The following is a 20,325-nucleotide window of genomic DNA, read 5'->3' as shown; positions in this document are numbered from 1 at the left end:
TAACACATCTAAATACTGGCTAATGTATTTGAAATTAGAACCACGGGCTGATAAGAGAAAATTGATTGACTCTGCATTCGTTTAAAAGATACGTAACAATCGATGTAACAGAGACTAAATGTATATTTTAAAAAAATGTATATTTTAAAGTTCCAGTACATGCTATAAGGGCTAAAACTTTATTCTAGCCATATAATAGGAAACACATTTTAATCTCTAGGCTTTCAACAAGCTCTAATACTTATATATCTTAGAATGACACTTTATTTTAGAATTTATATTATATTTTAGTAGTCGGTTTCATTTTGATTTTGTGTTTATTTTTGACGTCTAAATGTTTTAGGTATTGACAACTGACATTGTCAGAATTTAACCTTTTATTCATTCATGTTAAACCTAATTATTAATCTCCTTTCTATATTATAATGTTACAATAATATTAAAATATATGACAAAGTGCAGTACTTCTGCTTTCAGCTTTTCTCAGCATGTAAATATAATTTTATTATTATTATTATTAATTCTGACTTTTATGAAGCAAACGTCTGACTTCTTGAATACTATTAAATACCCTATTATTTAGGATAGCAGTTGGTGACTGATGATGCGATGTAAATATAAATTAAAGACATATAAAGAAAAAGTTTCACCCTCTTTTATAAAACACTGCATCATTAGCATTCTACAGTGCAATTCACTACAAAATCAATTACCTTATATTTATTTAGTAATAATTCATCGTACAATCGTGAGGGCCGGGAATAGGTCGGAGAAAAGACAAAAATAACGAGAGAAATTCGAAGGACACAACTTAACATTTTATTTTGAGATACCGTATCAGTTAAGTATGTTATATTAAACATGTTTAACTTTAACATGTAAACACAGCATTAAAAAGTAAATACTACAATTTGTAGTCATATGTGAATAAAATGATTTACTAGATACACGACAAAGGACGCAAACGTAATTTTCTTATTAAACACAAGCTTAATTTGTGTATGTGAATCAATATTCTCTTCTGCGCCGTTAGTACCTGCTCTATGATGCTCAAGTTCAAACTGTTTTTACTTTGATTTACTCAAACCAACCCTTCACATAAAAACTACGTGAAATGTTTATATTTTTAGGAAGAGGAGATAAAACTCTTGTTCTTCGCATAAAGAGAATAAGTTTGTGAAATGTACTTAAACCCTCTTTCCCTCTTAGGATGAGCATTTTAATGAAACTACAATATAACGATTAAAAAATACATAATGTCACCACTCCCCACCATCCTTTCGCAGGCCCACATGCCGTGGGGGATGGATTTGGATTTGAAGGCATTAAGAGTGTCACTATTCTCTGTAACCGCCCTCTCCTCCCCCCCCCAAAAAAAGGATTTGATACTAATATCAGTGTCTTCGAATATGTTTCCGTGTCATTTCTTAGCAGTTGCACGTAAACGACAGCGCCTATGTCAATATTATCAGGACTTCAGAAACTAGGGACTGGACACAAATATTAGTCATTTTCCGTTATTTTTGCATGTCACTTCCTTCCCATACCAGCTCTTACCCCCTCGTCATCCCAGTCCTGATAAATCATAAACATCGAACGTTCATATATTAAAATCACCGAATTCTGTGCAGTTATTGAGGAATCCGTAAAATGTTACATCTCATTTTAGTTCGTATAGATATTGAGTAGGAATCTTTTTTCCAGAATTATTTTCGCAAAAGACTTGAAAAGAAGTAGATTAAATAAATATGTTCCATTTTTTTTTCACCAAGTGATGGGAGTAAAGTATGTCACTTTCCTATATTAATCCGATACTAATACATGTATTTCCCCATATTAGAATATTTATACCATTAAGTTCTACCAAATAATGCATAGCACAGTTTCCGTTATGGGCTAGGTTGTCATAATAGTTTTTTATGTATTTATTTTTTGAAGGACCACATATCCTACCAATTTAAAATCTCGGTAAATCATATTTTCCGAATGAACTTTAACACATATAATTTGGATGTTTGTGCTTGAAATAATTACCGACAGAAGGTCACATTTGCTATATATGTTCATGTAAACTTTAAAGAAAGAAAAAATAAAGAACATATCGACCTATTTATTAACATGTGGCATAGGGAAAAGAAAAACACTTTAGTATATATTGATCGCAAGTGCAATTTATACCCTTGTTTTCCCTTTGACAACGCAGTTGTGAGCTTGTGGCTGTTGCGTGAACATTCTGTCGAGATAGTGTCGCACTAAGGTAGGCATTTATTATTATTATTATTATCATTATTATTTCACTGCACATACAGACGCCACTCTACCCCTCCCTTTCTATCTCACTTTAGTTAACAACTTCCGAACTAATGGTCACCTTCAGTACTGAAGGCTTTGCATGTGAGTTTGAGTTATACTCCAAACGAATCAATGTTTTTCTCAAAGGTATCAGTCAGAGAAAGATAATATTGTTTTGAATAGGAACAGAACTTACATACAGCGCTCGGTAATGTTGTTTTTAAAAACATACCAAATACTCTGTAGTTTTCAACTTTGTGCTGTGTAACTGTTTTAGGCTATTTAAATATTTTTGTTTTTGTTTTGTTGTACATAAACATAAGGAAGCCTATTGATAATGTTGAACAATATTCTCACTTAGATAAGCACACTATGATTTCTTCTTTATGCTAAATAATAGGTCTAAAGCATTAATTTACATTTTAGTCAAATATATATGTTGTAGTATATCTTATTTGGATAGCGTTAACCTAGAAATTGAACTTTATTCTAACAGCTTTCTCACGTGCTGTTTGATAGCTCTGTCATGGACCGCTGGTTTAAGCCACTATAAGAAATATATATTAATAAGACTAGACACTAAAATTCACTTTTTAGAAAAAATGCGGGAAATTAGCAATGGTTTAAAATAGCAATATTTTAATAACTTATTAAGAAATTGTCTTTGTTTTACTATCTTACTTCGCGAGTCTGAAACAGAAAACTTTACTAATATATTTAACAAGGTATTCTAGAACTCGATAAATGAAAGCTTTTGTATATGATTGCAAAAGTTTATAACAATAAATATATATATAAAAAAACAGATATGTGATGAGTTGAGTTTAACGTCCCGTTTAGCAGCGAGGCTATATGAGACGTGGACCTACTGATTAACGTGGAATTCGAACCACATGAGCTCCCGCCGGGAATCGAACCCGGGTCTCCCACGCCAAGGGCGCGTACGCTAACCGCTTAGCCACGGAGGAGCCTAAAACAGATATGTGAGAAATTTATCAGAACAAAAACCAGTTGAGAAAGCTCCAAGAGCATTACCAGAGGGAACTTTTAAATAATGGAGAAATGAACTGGGAAGTAGAAATGTGATTTTTCAAACATGTAAAAGTATATCTTTTTATCCGCACCTTCTTCTGTTTCTGGAAAATATATCTTTCTATGACTTACGGTTCCCGAGACATGGCTATTCAAATCTCCCGAAATCGGAACTTCTTTTTAGCCAGTATCTGGAGAACGGTGACCAGTTGGCCAGTGGCCACCGGTTACTATTTGGTACCAAAATGTTTACCATCCTCTTAGGTATTGATCAACACCAACATGATTTCTCTATGACTCACGGTTCCCGAGATATGACTTCTTAAATCTCTCGAAAATGGAACTATTTTTTGGGCAATATCTTAGGAAAAATAAGTCATAGAAAGACGATATCGGTGTTGATCATTACCTAAGAGGACGGTAAACATTTTGGTACCAATATTAACTGATGACTACTGGGCAAACCAGTATTCAGTTGGACATTGCCCACCGGGTACTATTTGGTACCAAAATGTTCACCTTCCTCTTATCATCATATCATATCTGTATAACTTATGGTTCCCGAGATATGACTCCTTAAAGCTCATGAAATTTGACATTTTGGCCAATATCTCGGGAACGGTAAGAGTGACGCGAGAAATTTCATCACTTTCTTAGATAGATATTGTTGCTCTATCGAATGAAGGGCTGAAAATTGAAAAAAATCGCAAATAACAGACAGATGGACAGACAGAAACACAGACATAGAGAATTCAGTAATGAACTTTTTATGTTCGTTGATAAACGTTGTTTGTAGCTTCAATTAACCAATTTAGTAATGTAAAGTCTTTATGAAAAGGCGTTAATGTACAAATTCCACCAGCAAAAATAATTCAATGAATGATTATCCAATTATTAATCCAAGTAACATTTACGTCTAAGTTGAATTCTAGTAATGCTTAAATCCAATATTTCTTTTTATATAAAGTATATACAACGGTAAGATAATACTCATACAATACAAAATTGAACATTCACCTAAAATAGTAATTGTACCAGACCTAATTCACCTCTCTTATGGAATTTTACAACTCATCACTACGCAATAAATATTTTCAATTTCACAATGAAAAATTTTCGAATAACAACACTTCTTGAAATTTAGAAAGCTTGATTCGCTAAAGAATATTATGTACTTCTCAAATCAAATTATAATTATATGTATTTTTCATCGAACAATAAGAACGTAGAACAAAAAAGCCATATAAATCTTGCTCATTCGAAGATACAGGGTGATCAATATACAATGCACATGGAATTTGGGACACTAGAACTTTTGAACCTGAAGTTATACATGAATAATGGTTATACCAAAATGAAGCCTTGTTCATGTATATGTTTTCAAACTTAGAAGCAACGATTGAAGAGCACTAGGAACCACACAATGTTGCCAGATGTAACCGAAGGTGTAAATCAATTTTTTTGCAAAACATGTAAATTGACTCATAACTCATACGTATGGAAGTTCTGTCGTTAATTTTCAGTTTTAGTTGGAGTGGTTTGGAAACTATGGAGCAGAGAAAAGAATTTTTCATTTCCACCGATAGTTAATCGTATGAGGCCTCTGTAAGGAGGAACTAGGGAAATCGTAGTTTTCATAAATTAACACTCTGAATTGGCTACTTTGCTGATGTTTCAGTGCATCAAAAGGTGTGTTAAGGATCTGTCTATTTTATGCAATTCCTGAAAACAATGAAAAACAAACTTTGAAATTATCATGATAAAACGTTTACTTACATGCACCAGGCAACACTGCTACTATCAGAAATAAGTTACCAGCTCTACAGCGGATGCTGGGAGTGTCTCCTGTTTTGATTCACACGTTTCATCAGGTTGGCAGCAACTTTACGAAGATTAGAAGTGTTAATGTTCTCAATGGCACTGCAAATGTTCGTTTCCAGGTCTTGAATATTTCGAGAATTGTTCTTGTATACCTCTTGCTTTAAATAGCCCCATAGAAATGAATAGCAGTGTTGCCGGATATTTGTAAGTAAAATTTTTATCATGATAATTTCAAAGTTTGTTTTTCATTATTTTCAGGAATTGCATAATGTAGACAGATCCTTAACACACCTTTTGATGGACTAAAACATCAGCAGGGTTGCCAATTCGAAGTGTTAATTTATGAAAACTACGATTTCCCTAGTTCCCCCTTACAGAGGCCTCATCCGATTAGTTATCAGTAGAAATGAAACATTCCTTTTTCTGCTTCATAGTTAACGAACCGCTCCAACCAAACAAACTGAAAATTAACGACAGAACATCCATACGTATGAGTTATGAGTCAATTTACGTGACTTGTAAACAAAAATGAGCTACACCTTCGGTTACATCTGACAACAGTGTGTGGTTCCTAGTGTGATTGAATCGTTGCTTCCTAATTTAAAATATATACATGAACAAGGCTTCATTTTGATATAACCATTATTTGTATATCACTTCAGGTTCAAGAGTTTTATTATCCCAAACTCCAGGTTGCACTGTATATTGGACACCCTGTATGAGGTTCAAAATTTTCCAGAAGAGGCACTCAACTAACAGGTGGTTCATGCGGGTTTGCATAGCCTCCAGGTTACACTTTCTAAGATCTTTTCTTTTTTATATATCGAGTGGTAAATTTACCACACCTAACACGGGTACTGTTGTATCGGTTCTAGAAGGTAAAAACTGTTAGAGCAAGTCATAACCAAGACTATGATAGGTATATCAAGAGCTTACTATAAATTTAATATATATATATATAATAGCTTCAATTTTTTCCATTTATAAACTGGGGGGAGCCTAGGGTTCCCATCCTCGACATAGATGAGCCACTGATTATGTATCCAGTACATGAAAACGATTTGATAGTTTGTGAAATGCTAATAGTTGCAAAGCCATTTTCCTCCTCGGAACGTGATGAGAGATTTTCGATAGTAATGTTCGATGAATTTCATTATGTGTAAGTTGATTGAAAACAGAAAGAAACACACACAGAGACACACACAAAAGAAAATTAACTCTTTCTGTTTCAAGAAATTACAATCATTTTTCTCATCGAAAGTACTATATTGTATCGTATAAACCAAAATTTTTAATTACAAATATTTAAATTTTGAATTTCAAAACTGTGTAATAAAATTTAAAGGTTAGATATAAACTAATTACCGGTATTTGCTAAGCAAAACTATATATTTTCCTTAAAATTCAACACGTATTACAATTTCGCCAACTAACTCTTTGGCTTCATCAGACAGACAGATAGTGTCTGATGAAGCCAAAGAGTTAGTTGGCGAAACTGTAACACGTGTTCAATTTTAATGAAAATATATAGTTTTGCTCAGCAAACAATTAGTTTATATTTAATTATAACAAAGCAAAGCTTCTACTTATGAAAATATTAAAGGTTAGGTTTATACAAAAGAAAATGTTTAAATTACGTAAATTGGATTATACTTGCTTTGATTTAGATTTTTAGGAACAATACTTAATTAGTTTACCTTAGTAAATTTTTAATTTATTTAGTAAAACAGTGGGGGTTGTATTACGCTAGATTTCAAATATTTATATGAATTTACGAAACAGAAATGTTGATTATTTATAAGTCCTAATTTTGGGATTATAATTTTGGTAAACTACAATAGCCCTGTATCCTTTCCTAATAACGCACAATTTTTAGATAGAATTGACTTTATTTGATTTAAATGTTTCTCTGCATTAGGGCTCCAAATTATCGATAGGAGTGGAATGTTAACAAAAATGATTCCAGGATTGAACTATTGAACAAAGTCTACGACCTTTTCCAACATGAGGAACGATGCTCATTTCAAACACTATAATTTCAATCGATACTTAACATAAAATTATTATTATTATTATTATTATTATTATTATTATTATTATTATTATTATTATTATTATTATTATTATTATTATTATTATTAATGAAAATAATGTATATATTATTGTAAAAATAGAAAAACACAAGTATTATAGTACAAAAATATATAGAAAGATACATACATGAATGAATATACCTTATGAAAAAATAGAAATATAAAAGACTTCAGATTAAAATTGAAGAAAAAAACTGTGGTCCGATGAACATGATTAAGTAATAAGAGAACAAACGAGCTCATCCATGGTTAAGCGGTTAACATAAGCACCTCCAGTGTGGGAGGCAAGGGTTCGATTCTCGGCGGGAGCTCATGTGGTTCGGATTCCACGCTAATCACTAGGTCGAAGTCTCATATAATGTCGATGCAGAAGGGGACGTTAAACTCAAAATCTGGTCTACTAATAAAAGAAGAAACGAAACTTCTAGTTTTTTTTTCTTATCAAGTCAATACAGAAGTTTTAATAACATTTACACATCTATTTCATTCTACAGATTTCAATAAAACAAAAAGTAGGGTATGCATGCTCACAGAGACGCCTACAGAATGTTCCCAAAGGGTGCAAAACACCAGCTCCAAGGTGGGCAAAATACCGGCTCGAAGGGGTGGCAAAAATCTGAAAAAATCGCTAAATCGCATGCATGCAGTTTGACGCACGCGTAAAACAACAATTTAAGCAGTATCCTTAATAACTACAGTAAGTAAACTTTAATACTGTACTGTTTAATCGGAGCACGGTGGTTTAGTGGTAGAACGCCTACCTCGAGTGCATGAGTTTCTTGGTTCAATCCTCGGCTAAGTAAGTTTGTGGTGGGCAACTTCGTGCCATAGGTTTTCTTGGGGTACTCCAATTTGGTTCCAAAATCTCATTCCACAAATTATTCCAACAGTTTTTCACTTGGTTTAATCACCCGTCTCCGTTAGTCTAAAGGACATAATCGTGGAACGTTAAATTGAATGAGCTCATTTCATTTCATTGTATGGTATTTAATACAAAATATACTAGAAATCTGCTTGAGCAGATTACTATATTTTGACATGTTTCCAAGAACTGCATACCCTTCGAAATCGAATTGCCCTCCGTTGTCCCCGCATATCCAGTATAGAATCTTGTAGCTCGTTCTGAAAACATTCAAGAAATTTAGTAACAGTTTATCAAGTACTTTTCATGAAACTAGGTATGAGTTTAGTGCTTATAATCAATGGCTGATCTATGAAGGGGCCTTCCAATTTTTTGATTGACAAAAATAATTGAAGCTATTATTTATATATTTTTGAAAGCTTATAGTAATCTCATTATATGCCTATCATAGTCTGGGTTTTGACTGTAGCCCAGTTTTTACCGCCTCTGATTATAATATTATCAAAAATGGACAGTATCCCAACTATATATAAAACGATAAGAACTGACACAAAATAAAGGGGTACTTATGGTTGACGTGGAAAGTTGAATTTTGGCTTGATTGAAACTTTTTCGGACTAACCCACAGGAAAATTGTCAAAAGTGAACATTTTTAATTTTGAGGGGTGTCTAAAGGAGCCATAAAGAAACTCCCCATGTTATTGAAATTGGCCTTTTTTCTGGACATACAATCTCATGTTTTAGGTACTTGGAATTGAATAAAAAAACTTGAAATTCGGTATGCTTGTACGTTTTTGTTAGCGTTACGTAAGTAAATCACTGATTTTTTTTTTATTTCGGAGTAGTTCAACGGGGAACTGAAAAATCTTCCCCATGTTATTTATATGGGACATCTTCTAAACTCCAAAATGTTTAGGCACTTCCGGTAGGATTAGAATGATAAAATTTTGCATGATTGTAGCCTTCTGGGACTAAACCGCAGGAAAATTGCGAAGTGAATATATTCAGTTTTTAAGGGGTCAAAAGGGGGGATGAAGAAATTCCCGTGTTATTTAAATGGGCGTTTTCAAAATCTTATTTTGAATTCAGATTGGGATTTGAATCTTATTTGAGATTCAAAATCGTATTTTTATATAGTTGAAATACGATAAGAAACTTGAAATTTGGTAGAATTGTAGGTTTAAGAGGTGTGAGGCCGTAGGCCGAGCAAACGTGAGGGTCAGTCGGCGAAGCCCGCAGCTTGGCCAATTTCGGAAAATGTTATTAAAGAGCAAATGCAAGAAATTCGCTCTTGTTGCAAAGGCTGATACATAAGAGATGCGAGGCCGTAGGCCATGCAAACGCTGGGATCGGGAGGTAAAGCCCCCAGCTAGCCAAAGGCTAGTCTTTAATAACACTGAAGTTATTCTTCTGTTACATGAACGGACACTAGCACAAAACTTTGAAACTAATAAATTATCCACCATATATAGTTTAAAAGTTTTATTGAAAGCGCGAGGCGTTAGGACAAGACAACAAAAAACAAATATTAATACGTATTATAGAAGGCCTATTCTAGATAGGTTAATAAGAAACTATAAATAAATAATCGAATTATAGAAAAGTAGTCCATAAATATGATAAGTATACCTAAATACTTCCATAAATTTACATGACACAACAGCATATCAGTGGCTCAGGAGAAGACAATGGTATGCGCTACTTTCGGGAAAATTGAGTTATTAGGTGAAATAGACTGGGATCGGATCGGAGAACAGTTCGTAGATAGTTTAAGTTCAGAATTGTATCTACATACGGCAGTTAAAACTTGTTTAGTGTATGCCATTCCACCGTATTGTATGGGAATGTTCAACTTTCTTTTTGAGTTTTCTCGAAATTTAGAAAATAGCGCTTATCTTTGTTTTACCCCGAGTCGCTCATATGTGGACGAATGGAGTTCGAGTCTAGTATTCTGTTCGGCATTGAAGTTATATGAGATGTGCCCCTGCAGCTTAACGTGGAAACCCAGTCAGTAGGTCGTGGGTGAAGAGGATGTGACCCACTGCAACATACCGTGTCCCATTTTGACCCATTACCCACTGTGACCCACCGACCCATTACGACCCACCGATGTATTCTGCTCAGTGTGTTGTAGACAGCATCTTCTGAACACTGGTGAATTTGTCTACGTTTTACTTTCAAGGCCTCCTTCTTTTTTCTTCTTTCCTTTTGTTTGTTTCTAATGAAAAAGGAACTTCAGGTACTTTTGGATATTCATATTTGTAATTGTAATAATAGCAATAAAACTTACTACATGGCTTTTGAGATACAGCCTGAGTTTTTAGAGGAGCTAACTACTAGAAAAAATCGCTTGTAATACATGAATTATTATAGAAAAATTGAATGTAATTATGCGTGCTTGGTCGCCACGTTCAAATTGCAAAGTCAAATGAAATGACTTTTGATATACAGATAGACCCCAATCCTAAGTGGGAAGTTATCATACGCGCATCGCTTTCATTATAATACATGTCTCAAGGTGGGAGTGTGGATCCGAATTTTTGCAAAAATTGAGTATCTCCCAAGCCCTTCAACTTAGAGAGCTGAAATTCAGTATAATAACTTTTTATTAGAAATAAACAGAACTAGTTCTAACTTTTTTTTAAAAAAAATTCTCTTTTATGAGGAGGGGGGAAATTTTATTTATATTGTAAATTGGTATTGAGATGATTTGTAAAAATAATCGAAAACGATCGACACTAGTTGAGAAACAAATTGAGAAACAAAAGCTACAGTGCTTAGCTGTTATAAATTAAGCTTATACCTTGTACTAAACTATAATGTTTTATATGCGTATCATGTAAATGGATTCCTTCAATGACATTATCTATTAGTAGATTTCCTTTGATTCCTGTAAAGAGACGGACGAAAGGAAAGTCGATCTACTGTATTAGGCTTTCCATTTTATTAATTGCAACTTTTATGAGTACACATCATAATCGTTATTATTATTATTATTATTATTATTATTATTATTATTATTATTATTATTATTATTATTATTATTATTATTATTATTATTATTATTATTATTATTATTATTATTATTATTATAGAAAAGTGCTGGATAATATACATGGTAGTGTATACTATTTATATAATATTGACTTATTATGTGCAAGAGGAATATGAAATAGTAAGTAGGTTGTCTCTTTCTTTTCAAAAAATAAATTTAGATCAAATAAATACATGCATAATTTTACCACTCTTTTACTGGCCCCTTGATCCTTAGAAACACGATTAACCATTAGTTTGCCCCAGTAAAATATTATTGAAATAAGGCAACAAGCACAATTTGAATTGAACTCTGTGTTTTAATACCTGATATATACATCTGTGGTTTAGTTGTAGAGTGAACGATCTGTTTAATTGAATCAGTAGTTTTGAAAAGGTCCTCAGTCAGAAAATGACGAGTTTGCTTTGATTACACTTTTTGTTACTACCAATTGCTCTAAGGAATTTTTTCATTTTGTACAATGACAAGAAAAAACTAATTTTTCAAACAAATGTCGATCATTTTATCTCTAGCAGGAGTTTCAAAGGTTAAACAGTTTTTTTTGTTCGACTTTTCATAAGTTTACTTTTGTGACTAATGACCTTTTCAAAACTACTGATTCAATTGTACTTAAGATGCTAATAAACAGAAAAATCATACTTGAAGACGTAGAGGATAGATAAATACCGTGCAGCATGGAAGCTTCTCAGTTGCGGCAAGTAACCTGACAATAATGAATGAGTATATAAGATGATCATAATGATATGTTTTAAAATATAACGTAATTTACTTGTAAAATGAGACATCAGTTTAGTTGTATTTTTGCTGCTAATGAATCGAATTTTCCCTCATTAACCACTACTCAAAAACTAGTGAAGCCTCAGTGACCAAATTTTAAGCACCTATTACTACCCAATAATAATTATTTTTGAAAAGTTGAGACTTTTCAAATTTGTCTATTCCTTTTGAGATATTTCAGGTTGAACATATACGATTTTCGAAAAAGAAAAAAAAATACGCAATATTTTAAGATCCATAAAACTAGAAAATGATGAATCTCTGAGACATGAAGCTCTTTTAGGAAGTGGTATGATATGAAGTCTATATCTTAGAAAAAGTGAACAATGAGTCTTATTTTTGTTTTTGAAATTTTTAATTTCAAAAATGACAGTTTTCGTTTTAAATACTTTAAGATTCATCATTTTTTTTAAAAAAATTTGTACTGTAGTAGGCTCTTAATTGTCTACCGGATATAAAATACTGTACAATTAATTCTCTTTCAACCTATTATTATTATTATTATTATTATTATTATTATTATTATTATTATTATTATTATTATTATTATTATTATTATTATTGGCGTCTTTGGCATGTTAAAATTGGAGGACGGGGACGACTAGAATGCTAGTAGACCCCAACTGAAGTTATGTCAAAATTCTGAGTAAACTGGAATCTACTTTACAAATGGCATTCGCTCTTTCTACCTTTACCAACACAATTCATCATTATTTTCTTCCATCACTGGTCCATAGACTATTTGCTGAAAAAAGTTTATATATAACATATGGTTCTTAGGTAATTTTTTCACCTTGACATTCCTCTCGGTGAATTCCTACTCAGTGATCTTAAAAGCATTTGCAGCAGTATAGTTTTATAGTCCTCATATATTTCGATTTTTTAGCTAACAAAATTTTACGTCTCTAAAAGAAGTCTTACGATGATACTTCATTTGATTGCGAATTTCGAATTTTTGATTTTCATTCTTCTTCTGTATTCTTAATAAATTCAAAATGTATATTATCTATTTTTGTTCTTCATTTCGCTATTTGTTTTTGAACTTGTCCATGATTACTTCGTTTTCCGTTTTAATGTCTAAAATGTACAGCTTATTCTTGCTGTCATCCGGCTCCTCAATGTATTCTTTCCATATTCCTCAAACTCAATTCGCTTATTAAACACCCATTTCTATCTTTAGTTTCTATATTGTCATAGTAGTGGTCGCTTGCTGCCCTTCTACAGTATTCGCATGTAATTTACTGTCATTTGTAATATTAAAATTTCTCTATCTTTTTAAATTCTTCTTCTCACCTTCGCTTTTATTGTATATTTCCCTGTCTTTGTAGATTCCCCTTTTCAATTCGCAGATAAACTTTCTTTGCATCCTTTTCTTCCCTTCTCCAGTCTCCCTTCGTCATGCAAACCAATTGTTGCTGATTCAGCAATGAGAAAATTGTGTGCCTGCAACCGACGCTACTTTGATTAACCAAAATGATTAACTTTAAAAAAATTCTTCTTTGAAAGTGACACACGTCAGGCGGACAATATAATCACATTAAACTAATGTTTAAGAACAGACAAATTTAATTTGTTCTGCCTATGTTTTACTTCCTCCATATAGGTCTAAATACTTTCAGCATTGATCTATTTATCTCGTACTCAAAATATTTGGGGGGACGCGTCCCCCCTGTCCCCCCCGCCAGAGACACCCGTGATTATGATTATGATTATGATTATGATTATGATTATTATAATTATAATTATTATTATTATTATTATTTGAAATCAAATGACAGATCTACAACGTTTATTACAAACCTTTCAAAGTGCAAGATATACTCACGGCCCTATACAAAATGACCGCTTGAAGTAAAACTGAACATAGAAAACATAAAGTAATGCTTCTTTTCAACTCTCTAATTATAGTAAAAGTCTGTGGGTATTGTGGGTTCCTGTCACCATGGCATGGCACATCCTGAGGTTAGGGATCGAGGAGAAGACTTCTAGATATAGATGTTGCCTGCGAATATACTGAATAAGCAGTTGCTGACAGACGACAAGGAGTGATCCTCCAGCTTGGGCGTTGGGCATGAGGCTAACAACCTCAATCCTCTAGAAAAGACACTTGTTCAGAAACATTTACAAAAGACTCGGACCAGGACTGATAACTTGGCACGACCTCAGCAAAAGAATGGTACAAAAGTTATATAATAATAATGAATTTGTTAGCAAACAACATTATCCCACAATATTCAAATTTCCGGCTTTATATGTATTACAGGTTATACCAGTGGAAACAAGGGACCATTTCTTGATCTTATATAGCCATAATTAAAACCCAAAACCTATCGAATTTTTGTGCAGGATATAAGTGAAAACTTGCTTTCTTGGCTCCTTTCTACCCATTTCTATGAGCTAAAGCAAATTATTTTCTTTATTGCACTCGGTGTTATGTTTATTAGCAGTTATATCGTGATTCACTAACAGGAAACAGGAAGTTTCCCATGATATCTGCACCTGGATTATTCGGCAATCCACATAAAACTGATGGAAAGCTATGATAAATGAGCTAATATTAACACAAAACGAAAAAAAATATACTTCGTGACATTTCTGTCAGATGCATGTATCGATTTTATATTTACGATATACAAAACTGTATTGTTATAATGCGTGTCAAGCTTATGGCATCCGTGGATGACATGAAAATATATTCTAAATATACTGACTACTACTACTACTACTACTACAACTAATACTAATACTACTACAACTACTAGTAGTAGTAGCAGTAATAATAATAATAAGAACAACAATAATAACACTAGTCGGCAAAATGAAACTTTTTTTTTCGCTTCCACGAACAAAAATAGGTTATTCCTATAGGTTTCCAGCTCCTGAATTCGAATCAGTAACCCATTTTTCTCCAGGACGTACCAGTTTTTAGGGAGGAGGAGGTGTTTCAAAATCCGCCCAAAAATGCTATTCTCCACCCATAATAATTTGCACGTTATAATTTAAATATCAATATAACTTATGCAGATAAAATGGCATAATAAGTTAAAGTTTAACACTTGCGTGTCACTTGGTTTTCCTACTCCTCTTGTAATTACTACAGGGTGTCTTGCGTGTCACATTCCAACAGAAGTGTGCCAATATATTCACACTCCATTTACCACTGTAGCGTCTCTCCATGGTAGCTATTTGCTGGTAAAACCTTTCCCCGTGTTTGTTAGAGACCTCCCCCAAGCTGTACATTTCAGGGAAGAAGTCCAGGTGGCAATGCAGAAAGTGTAATTTTAGGGGCATATTACATCCCATGTCACGAAATGAAGTAATTAACCTGACCACAATGTCTTTGTAATCAGGTGACATATGATTCCCTAGAAAGTTACTGCACACTTCTCGAAAGGCCTTCCAAGCCTTACTTTCCTCTTCATTAAGCTTAGAAGAAAATGTAGTATCCTTAAAAACGTCTCCTATAAACATCTTCTTCGTAACGGGACCCGGATTTGAGGTCCCGTAAAAACACCTTCTTTCCCCTTGGCCTTGCTGAGACTTGGGAATAGTTTTCGGAGATGATTAAATGCTTCACAATCCCGGTTCAGGGCCTTGACGAAGACCTTCATGAGCCCTAATTTGATATGAAGGGCTGGTAAGAATATTTTCTCCGGATCCACAAGACGTTCATTAGCCACGTTCATCCTCCCTGGACCAGTTGCTTCCTTGGCGGCCATTTTGTGATTGTGTACTGATCTTTGGCTCGACTATCCCAATGAAACAAGAAGCGGTAGTGTTTTGTGTAACATCCTTGTAAACCAGTGAGGATGGCAATAACCTTAAGTTCATCGCATACCCACCACTGGAACTGTTCGTACTTCATTTTCTGCAATAGATTTCGCATGTTCTAGTATGTTTCTTTCGTATGTACAGCATGAGCAATAGGGCTGGCTGGCTTTTCATTGCCATTGTGTAGTAACACTGCCTTGAGACTTATCCTAGAGGAATCTACGAATAGCCTCCGATCTTCAGTGTTGTAGTTCAACTTCAGTTGTTCCATAAGCGACGAAATGTCACTGCAATACACCAAATCACCATCCTTTGTAAAATTAGGAATTAGGCTCACCTCTCTTTTCCTATACATCGAGATATTCACATCTTGGTTTAGTAGATTCCATTGTTGAGGTCGTGATGCAAGCAACAGGGCCTTAGACTTTGGAAGGTTTAAGTCTCTGATCATATCATTCAACTCTTCCTGACTTATCACATGTGGTTCATTAGTGTCAGGCACTGCAGCGTAATTGGGATCTGACTGTGTACTCGAAGATTGTGCAACATCCTCACAAGCAGCAGGTTCTTCATCGGATGAAACATTGCACAGGGTGTATGAGTCTGGTGGTACGGGTACAGGCAGCCAGACATTATGTTTCACAGGTCTCCTCGCGGAATCCAAATTAGGATACTGTATTTTATGCTTCATGTTTTTTTAGAAACCTTTTATATTAGTCAGGCAGAAGTAACAGTCTGAAACATGATCACGAGGCTCGCGCCAAACTATAGATACGGCGAATGGCATCGATTTATGTGTGCCTTTCAACCATCCTGTGAGAGTACGCGCACACGAGTTACAACTTTGTTTCGGAGCCCAAACGCGATCTTCGTCGCCAATTTTACACCCAAAGTACAGATGGTAGGCTGTCTTCAGGAACGGTGACAATGGCCTACTTTGTCCCTTGCAAATGACTTCCCCACATATGTAGCAGAATGAATCTGTCGAATTGTTGCAAGTTTCCGGCATGTTCGTTTAACACAAACGTCAATATTTCACGCAGAAATATTTTTCACCTACGGCATACACAGACACAGCGTAACACCATCTTCTAACACGAAGATCAACTCGAAACTGAAAGAATTGTTTCACGCGACAACGTGGTGTATGTCTGGCCGTCTTTTTCAACAATCTGTCTGTCGTCTAGACAAAAGGGAGCCAACAAATGATCGCAAGTTGATTACGAAACCTTTCTCCGTCAATAACGCCTGGGTTTTAGTGTATGCAGTGTGGAACGACAATAAATCTTTGCAACCCAAGCGGAGGGGGTACGTTTCCGGGGGATCGTGAGCTAGAGAAAAGAATGTTCCTGGGATATAGCCTAGTAACAGTTCTTGGATTAAGATAAAACTTCAGAATTATACACTCCAAACACGGAAAACACATATTAAATACGAAAAATACGATTTTTCTGTCAATTATGGAAACAGACTTCGCCAAAAAGACCTTACGTGCTGGAAATTTCTGGATGAAATATTCGTAATCAGCTTCTCGAAATCTATCCGGTACACCCTTTCAGCCTCGTAAAAATTTAGAATTATGCACTCCAAACACGGAAAACACATATTAAATACGAAAAATACGATTTTTCTGTCAATTATGGAAACAGCCCTCAATAATTTACAAATAAATAAATAAATAAAAATAAAATGATTTTATATACAACGTAAACCACGTCTTCCCCTTTGAGCAGTCTCCTATCCCGGAGACGCATCAAAAATTTAAACAGCCTATCTTCTTTTGTAGACTATGGTTTCTACGTTAAAGTTACTTAGAAGTATGCCAAGCAAATGGCTTGGATTTGTATACCGAACAAACAATCAAACTATTCATTTTTATATTATAGTGTGTATGTTACTTCTTTTTACACTAAATCAGTCTATATTTTTGAAAAGTTTGATTCTACGAAAGAAGTCTGAGTGTCTCTTTTGTATAGAATCTTACAAACTACAATTTTCCTTATATCTGTTTTCTCCAGAAGCAAGTATAATTTTCGATATAACTTCAAAAATCTAAAATTTCCCTCTTTAACTCTTCGAAACAAACAAGCAAACAAAAATAAGCTCAAATGGAGGGGGCTTTCCAGAATACGCTGACGGCATCAAAACAAACGTCTCTACAGAAATATGGCGTTAAGACTTTTTGTCCAAGTTACTGTTTAATTGTACTGGGCTATTATTTGTTTGCCTAGAAAAAGTTATCTACACTTGAGCATTAGACCATTTTGTGCTCTACACATGCAGAATAGGTTGGTTTCCTATCTATACATGGACGGTAGATTAGATTCGTTTTTATATAAGTACAGTAAACTTGGTTCGTCTCTACTCGTTGGTAATAGTCAGCAACTGTGCACTTCCGCAATATGGGAGAATCTTATCCACACAGGCACACTGCCGTGTCGTGACAAAACGCTGTAACTTTGGCGAAGAAGTTTTGCGAAAATGAACCGTAAAGTTTTCATCCGAAAATGTGATCTGTATCGTGTAGAACCAGTGTAACTAGGCAATAATGGTCAACCAATCAATTTTCACTAAATTTAATCACGCAACATCCATTTACGTAACGTTACATGTAACCACGTGTTTCCAAAGTCAAGATACACTGGTTCTACACGATATAGATCACATTTTCGGATGAAAACTTTACGGTTCATTTTCGCAAAACTTCTCCGCCAAAGTTACAGCGTTTTGTCACGACACGGCAGCACAGTAATTTAAACATACTCATGTAATCCGAACATATTAGGAATAAGAGAGAAAACTTGAGTAGAGACGAGCCCGGCTTACTGTGCATGATTAAACATGAACCTGATACATATACATTTTCTATGGGTTTCTAGTTCCTTTATTATTTAAATTTGTGTGCGCAGGTTTCATGTCTGGAAAAATTAAGGTAGATTCAAATCCACGATAATCATTTTAGGGCACAGGTCGATTTCCAGAAAACCTTGGATTTTGAGTGTGACAATGCAATTTATGAAATTGTCATGTCTTTAAAGTCATTGAGTAAATTCGACTAAAGCCAATGATTTTACGTAATAATTTTGAAGTGATGTAACGAAGCTATTGTCTAATATGCCAAAGGTCGTTATGAATTTTTAATAAAGGTAGCGTTTCGGAGAGACAACAACAACCACACCATTTCGATGATTTTCGTGATTGAGTGACTAACTATAAGTTTGAGGTAGATAAAAAGATTTAAGTAAGTTTTGAGTTTGAGAAAATAGGTTACGATACCGTTTGAAAAACCGTTTCTAATAACTTCTTTGGGAGAATTTATTTTACAATGATCTAATGTTACTAAATGATTTTCACGAATTTGTGGTGAATAAGATTTGAAAATGAAATTTTACTAGGTTCCGGCTCTATTTTGCTTCAATTTTGTGAGTAGCATGATTTTCCGAAACACCGACAAATTTTCAACTTTCGTCTGCTACAATCGCAAAATTATGTGTAGTATCTTTCAAATATTCTCCCTGGAACTGATATTTTCTTATGTGAAGAATACAATAATAATAATAATAATAATAATAATAATAATAATAATAATAATAATAATAATAATGTAAGGTATATGTGTTAATTATGACTACAGTCTTTATGTGAGATGATAATTTTTAATGAAATTAACCACTAATAACGAACACTATTTTTAACATTTCAATGCACGTTTATATATGTATTAGATGTAGATGTATTGCACAAGTCTTTCTTCTTATTCTTGAGATTCCATAGCGTGACCTACTTTCAAAATTTATTTCTCACTGCCTATCTTTGAGATGGCCTGGCACGAGTTAAGGCACAACTTACTTATAGTAGACTCTTTCGCAAAGGAATGATTAGTTTTATAATTTATTACTATAATAATAATTATTATTATTATTATTATTATTATTATTATTATTATTATTATTATTATTAGAAATAGTAGTAGTATTTAGAGCAATGGCGTCTCCTTCCTATTTGTATGCTTTCTGACTGACATACCGAAGCCATTTCTGCTTCTATTGTGTTTCGAAACTTCTTTAGTTTATTTTCATTCTTTCTATTCTTTCAGTTGGTGAATCCTCGAAACTAGGTGTAGGGTAGGGTCTAGTATAAGCTTTCTAATTCGTTTAAATCACACCTGTTATATTATAGTTTTCCTTATTCTTTTCGATTTTTAAATATGCAATATTATTTATTTCAAGCAAATAAGCGTCTTTCTCTACTTGTATACTATTCTAATACCGATGTTTCTTGAAGAAACTACATGGTCCATGATATCTTTGCTTAAGTAACTTAAAGTCGAATTCAAACAAACTCTGAACAATGTACAACACTTAAATAAAATGATCATTGCATAACAGTTTCACCAACAGTCTATACCTCTTGGCTTCATTAGACACAGTACTTGAGATGAAACCAAGAAATATATATATTGGCAAAACAGGTACAGATGAATTACTTTAGTAAACGTCGTGCTTTTTTCACAGGTTATTTTAATTTCTTCTTTACACTTACTTCTTGGTTTCCGTCTTCCGCGTTTACACTTACTTCTTGGTAGAATCATCCACAGATTTCCCTTCAATCTCATGCCCTTC

The 20,325-nt window shown here is 33.8% G+C and overlaps 1 long non-coding RNA gene across 1 annotated transcript in view; it reads left to right on the top strand.

The window, feature by feature from the left end:
* Nucleotides 1-2,215: 2,215 nt before the first annotated feature.
* The window catches only part of LOC145681669 (uncharacterized), a 35,689-nt gene continuing 17,579 nt past the window's right edge, over nt 2,216-20,325 (top strand). Inside the window, exon 1 of the long non-coding RNA XR_014130856.1 lies at nt 2,216-2,257. This is a non-coding gene — a long non-coding RNA (uncharacterized LOC145681669). The remainder of the gene's footprint in view (nt 2,258-20,325) is intronic.

Source organism: Thermobia domestica, chromosome 3 (genome assembly GCF_964235325.1).
Source record: "Thermobia domestica chromosome 3, izTheDome1.hap1.1, whole genome shotgun sequence".
Classification (NCBI taxonomy): Eukaryota; Metazoa; Arthropoda; class Insecta; order Zygentoma; family Lepismatidae; genus Thermobia; species Thermobia domestica.
The sequence above is the reverse complement of the archived record's forward strand: the minus strand, read 5'-3'. Positions and strand labels throughout refer to the sequence as shown.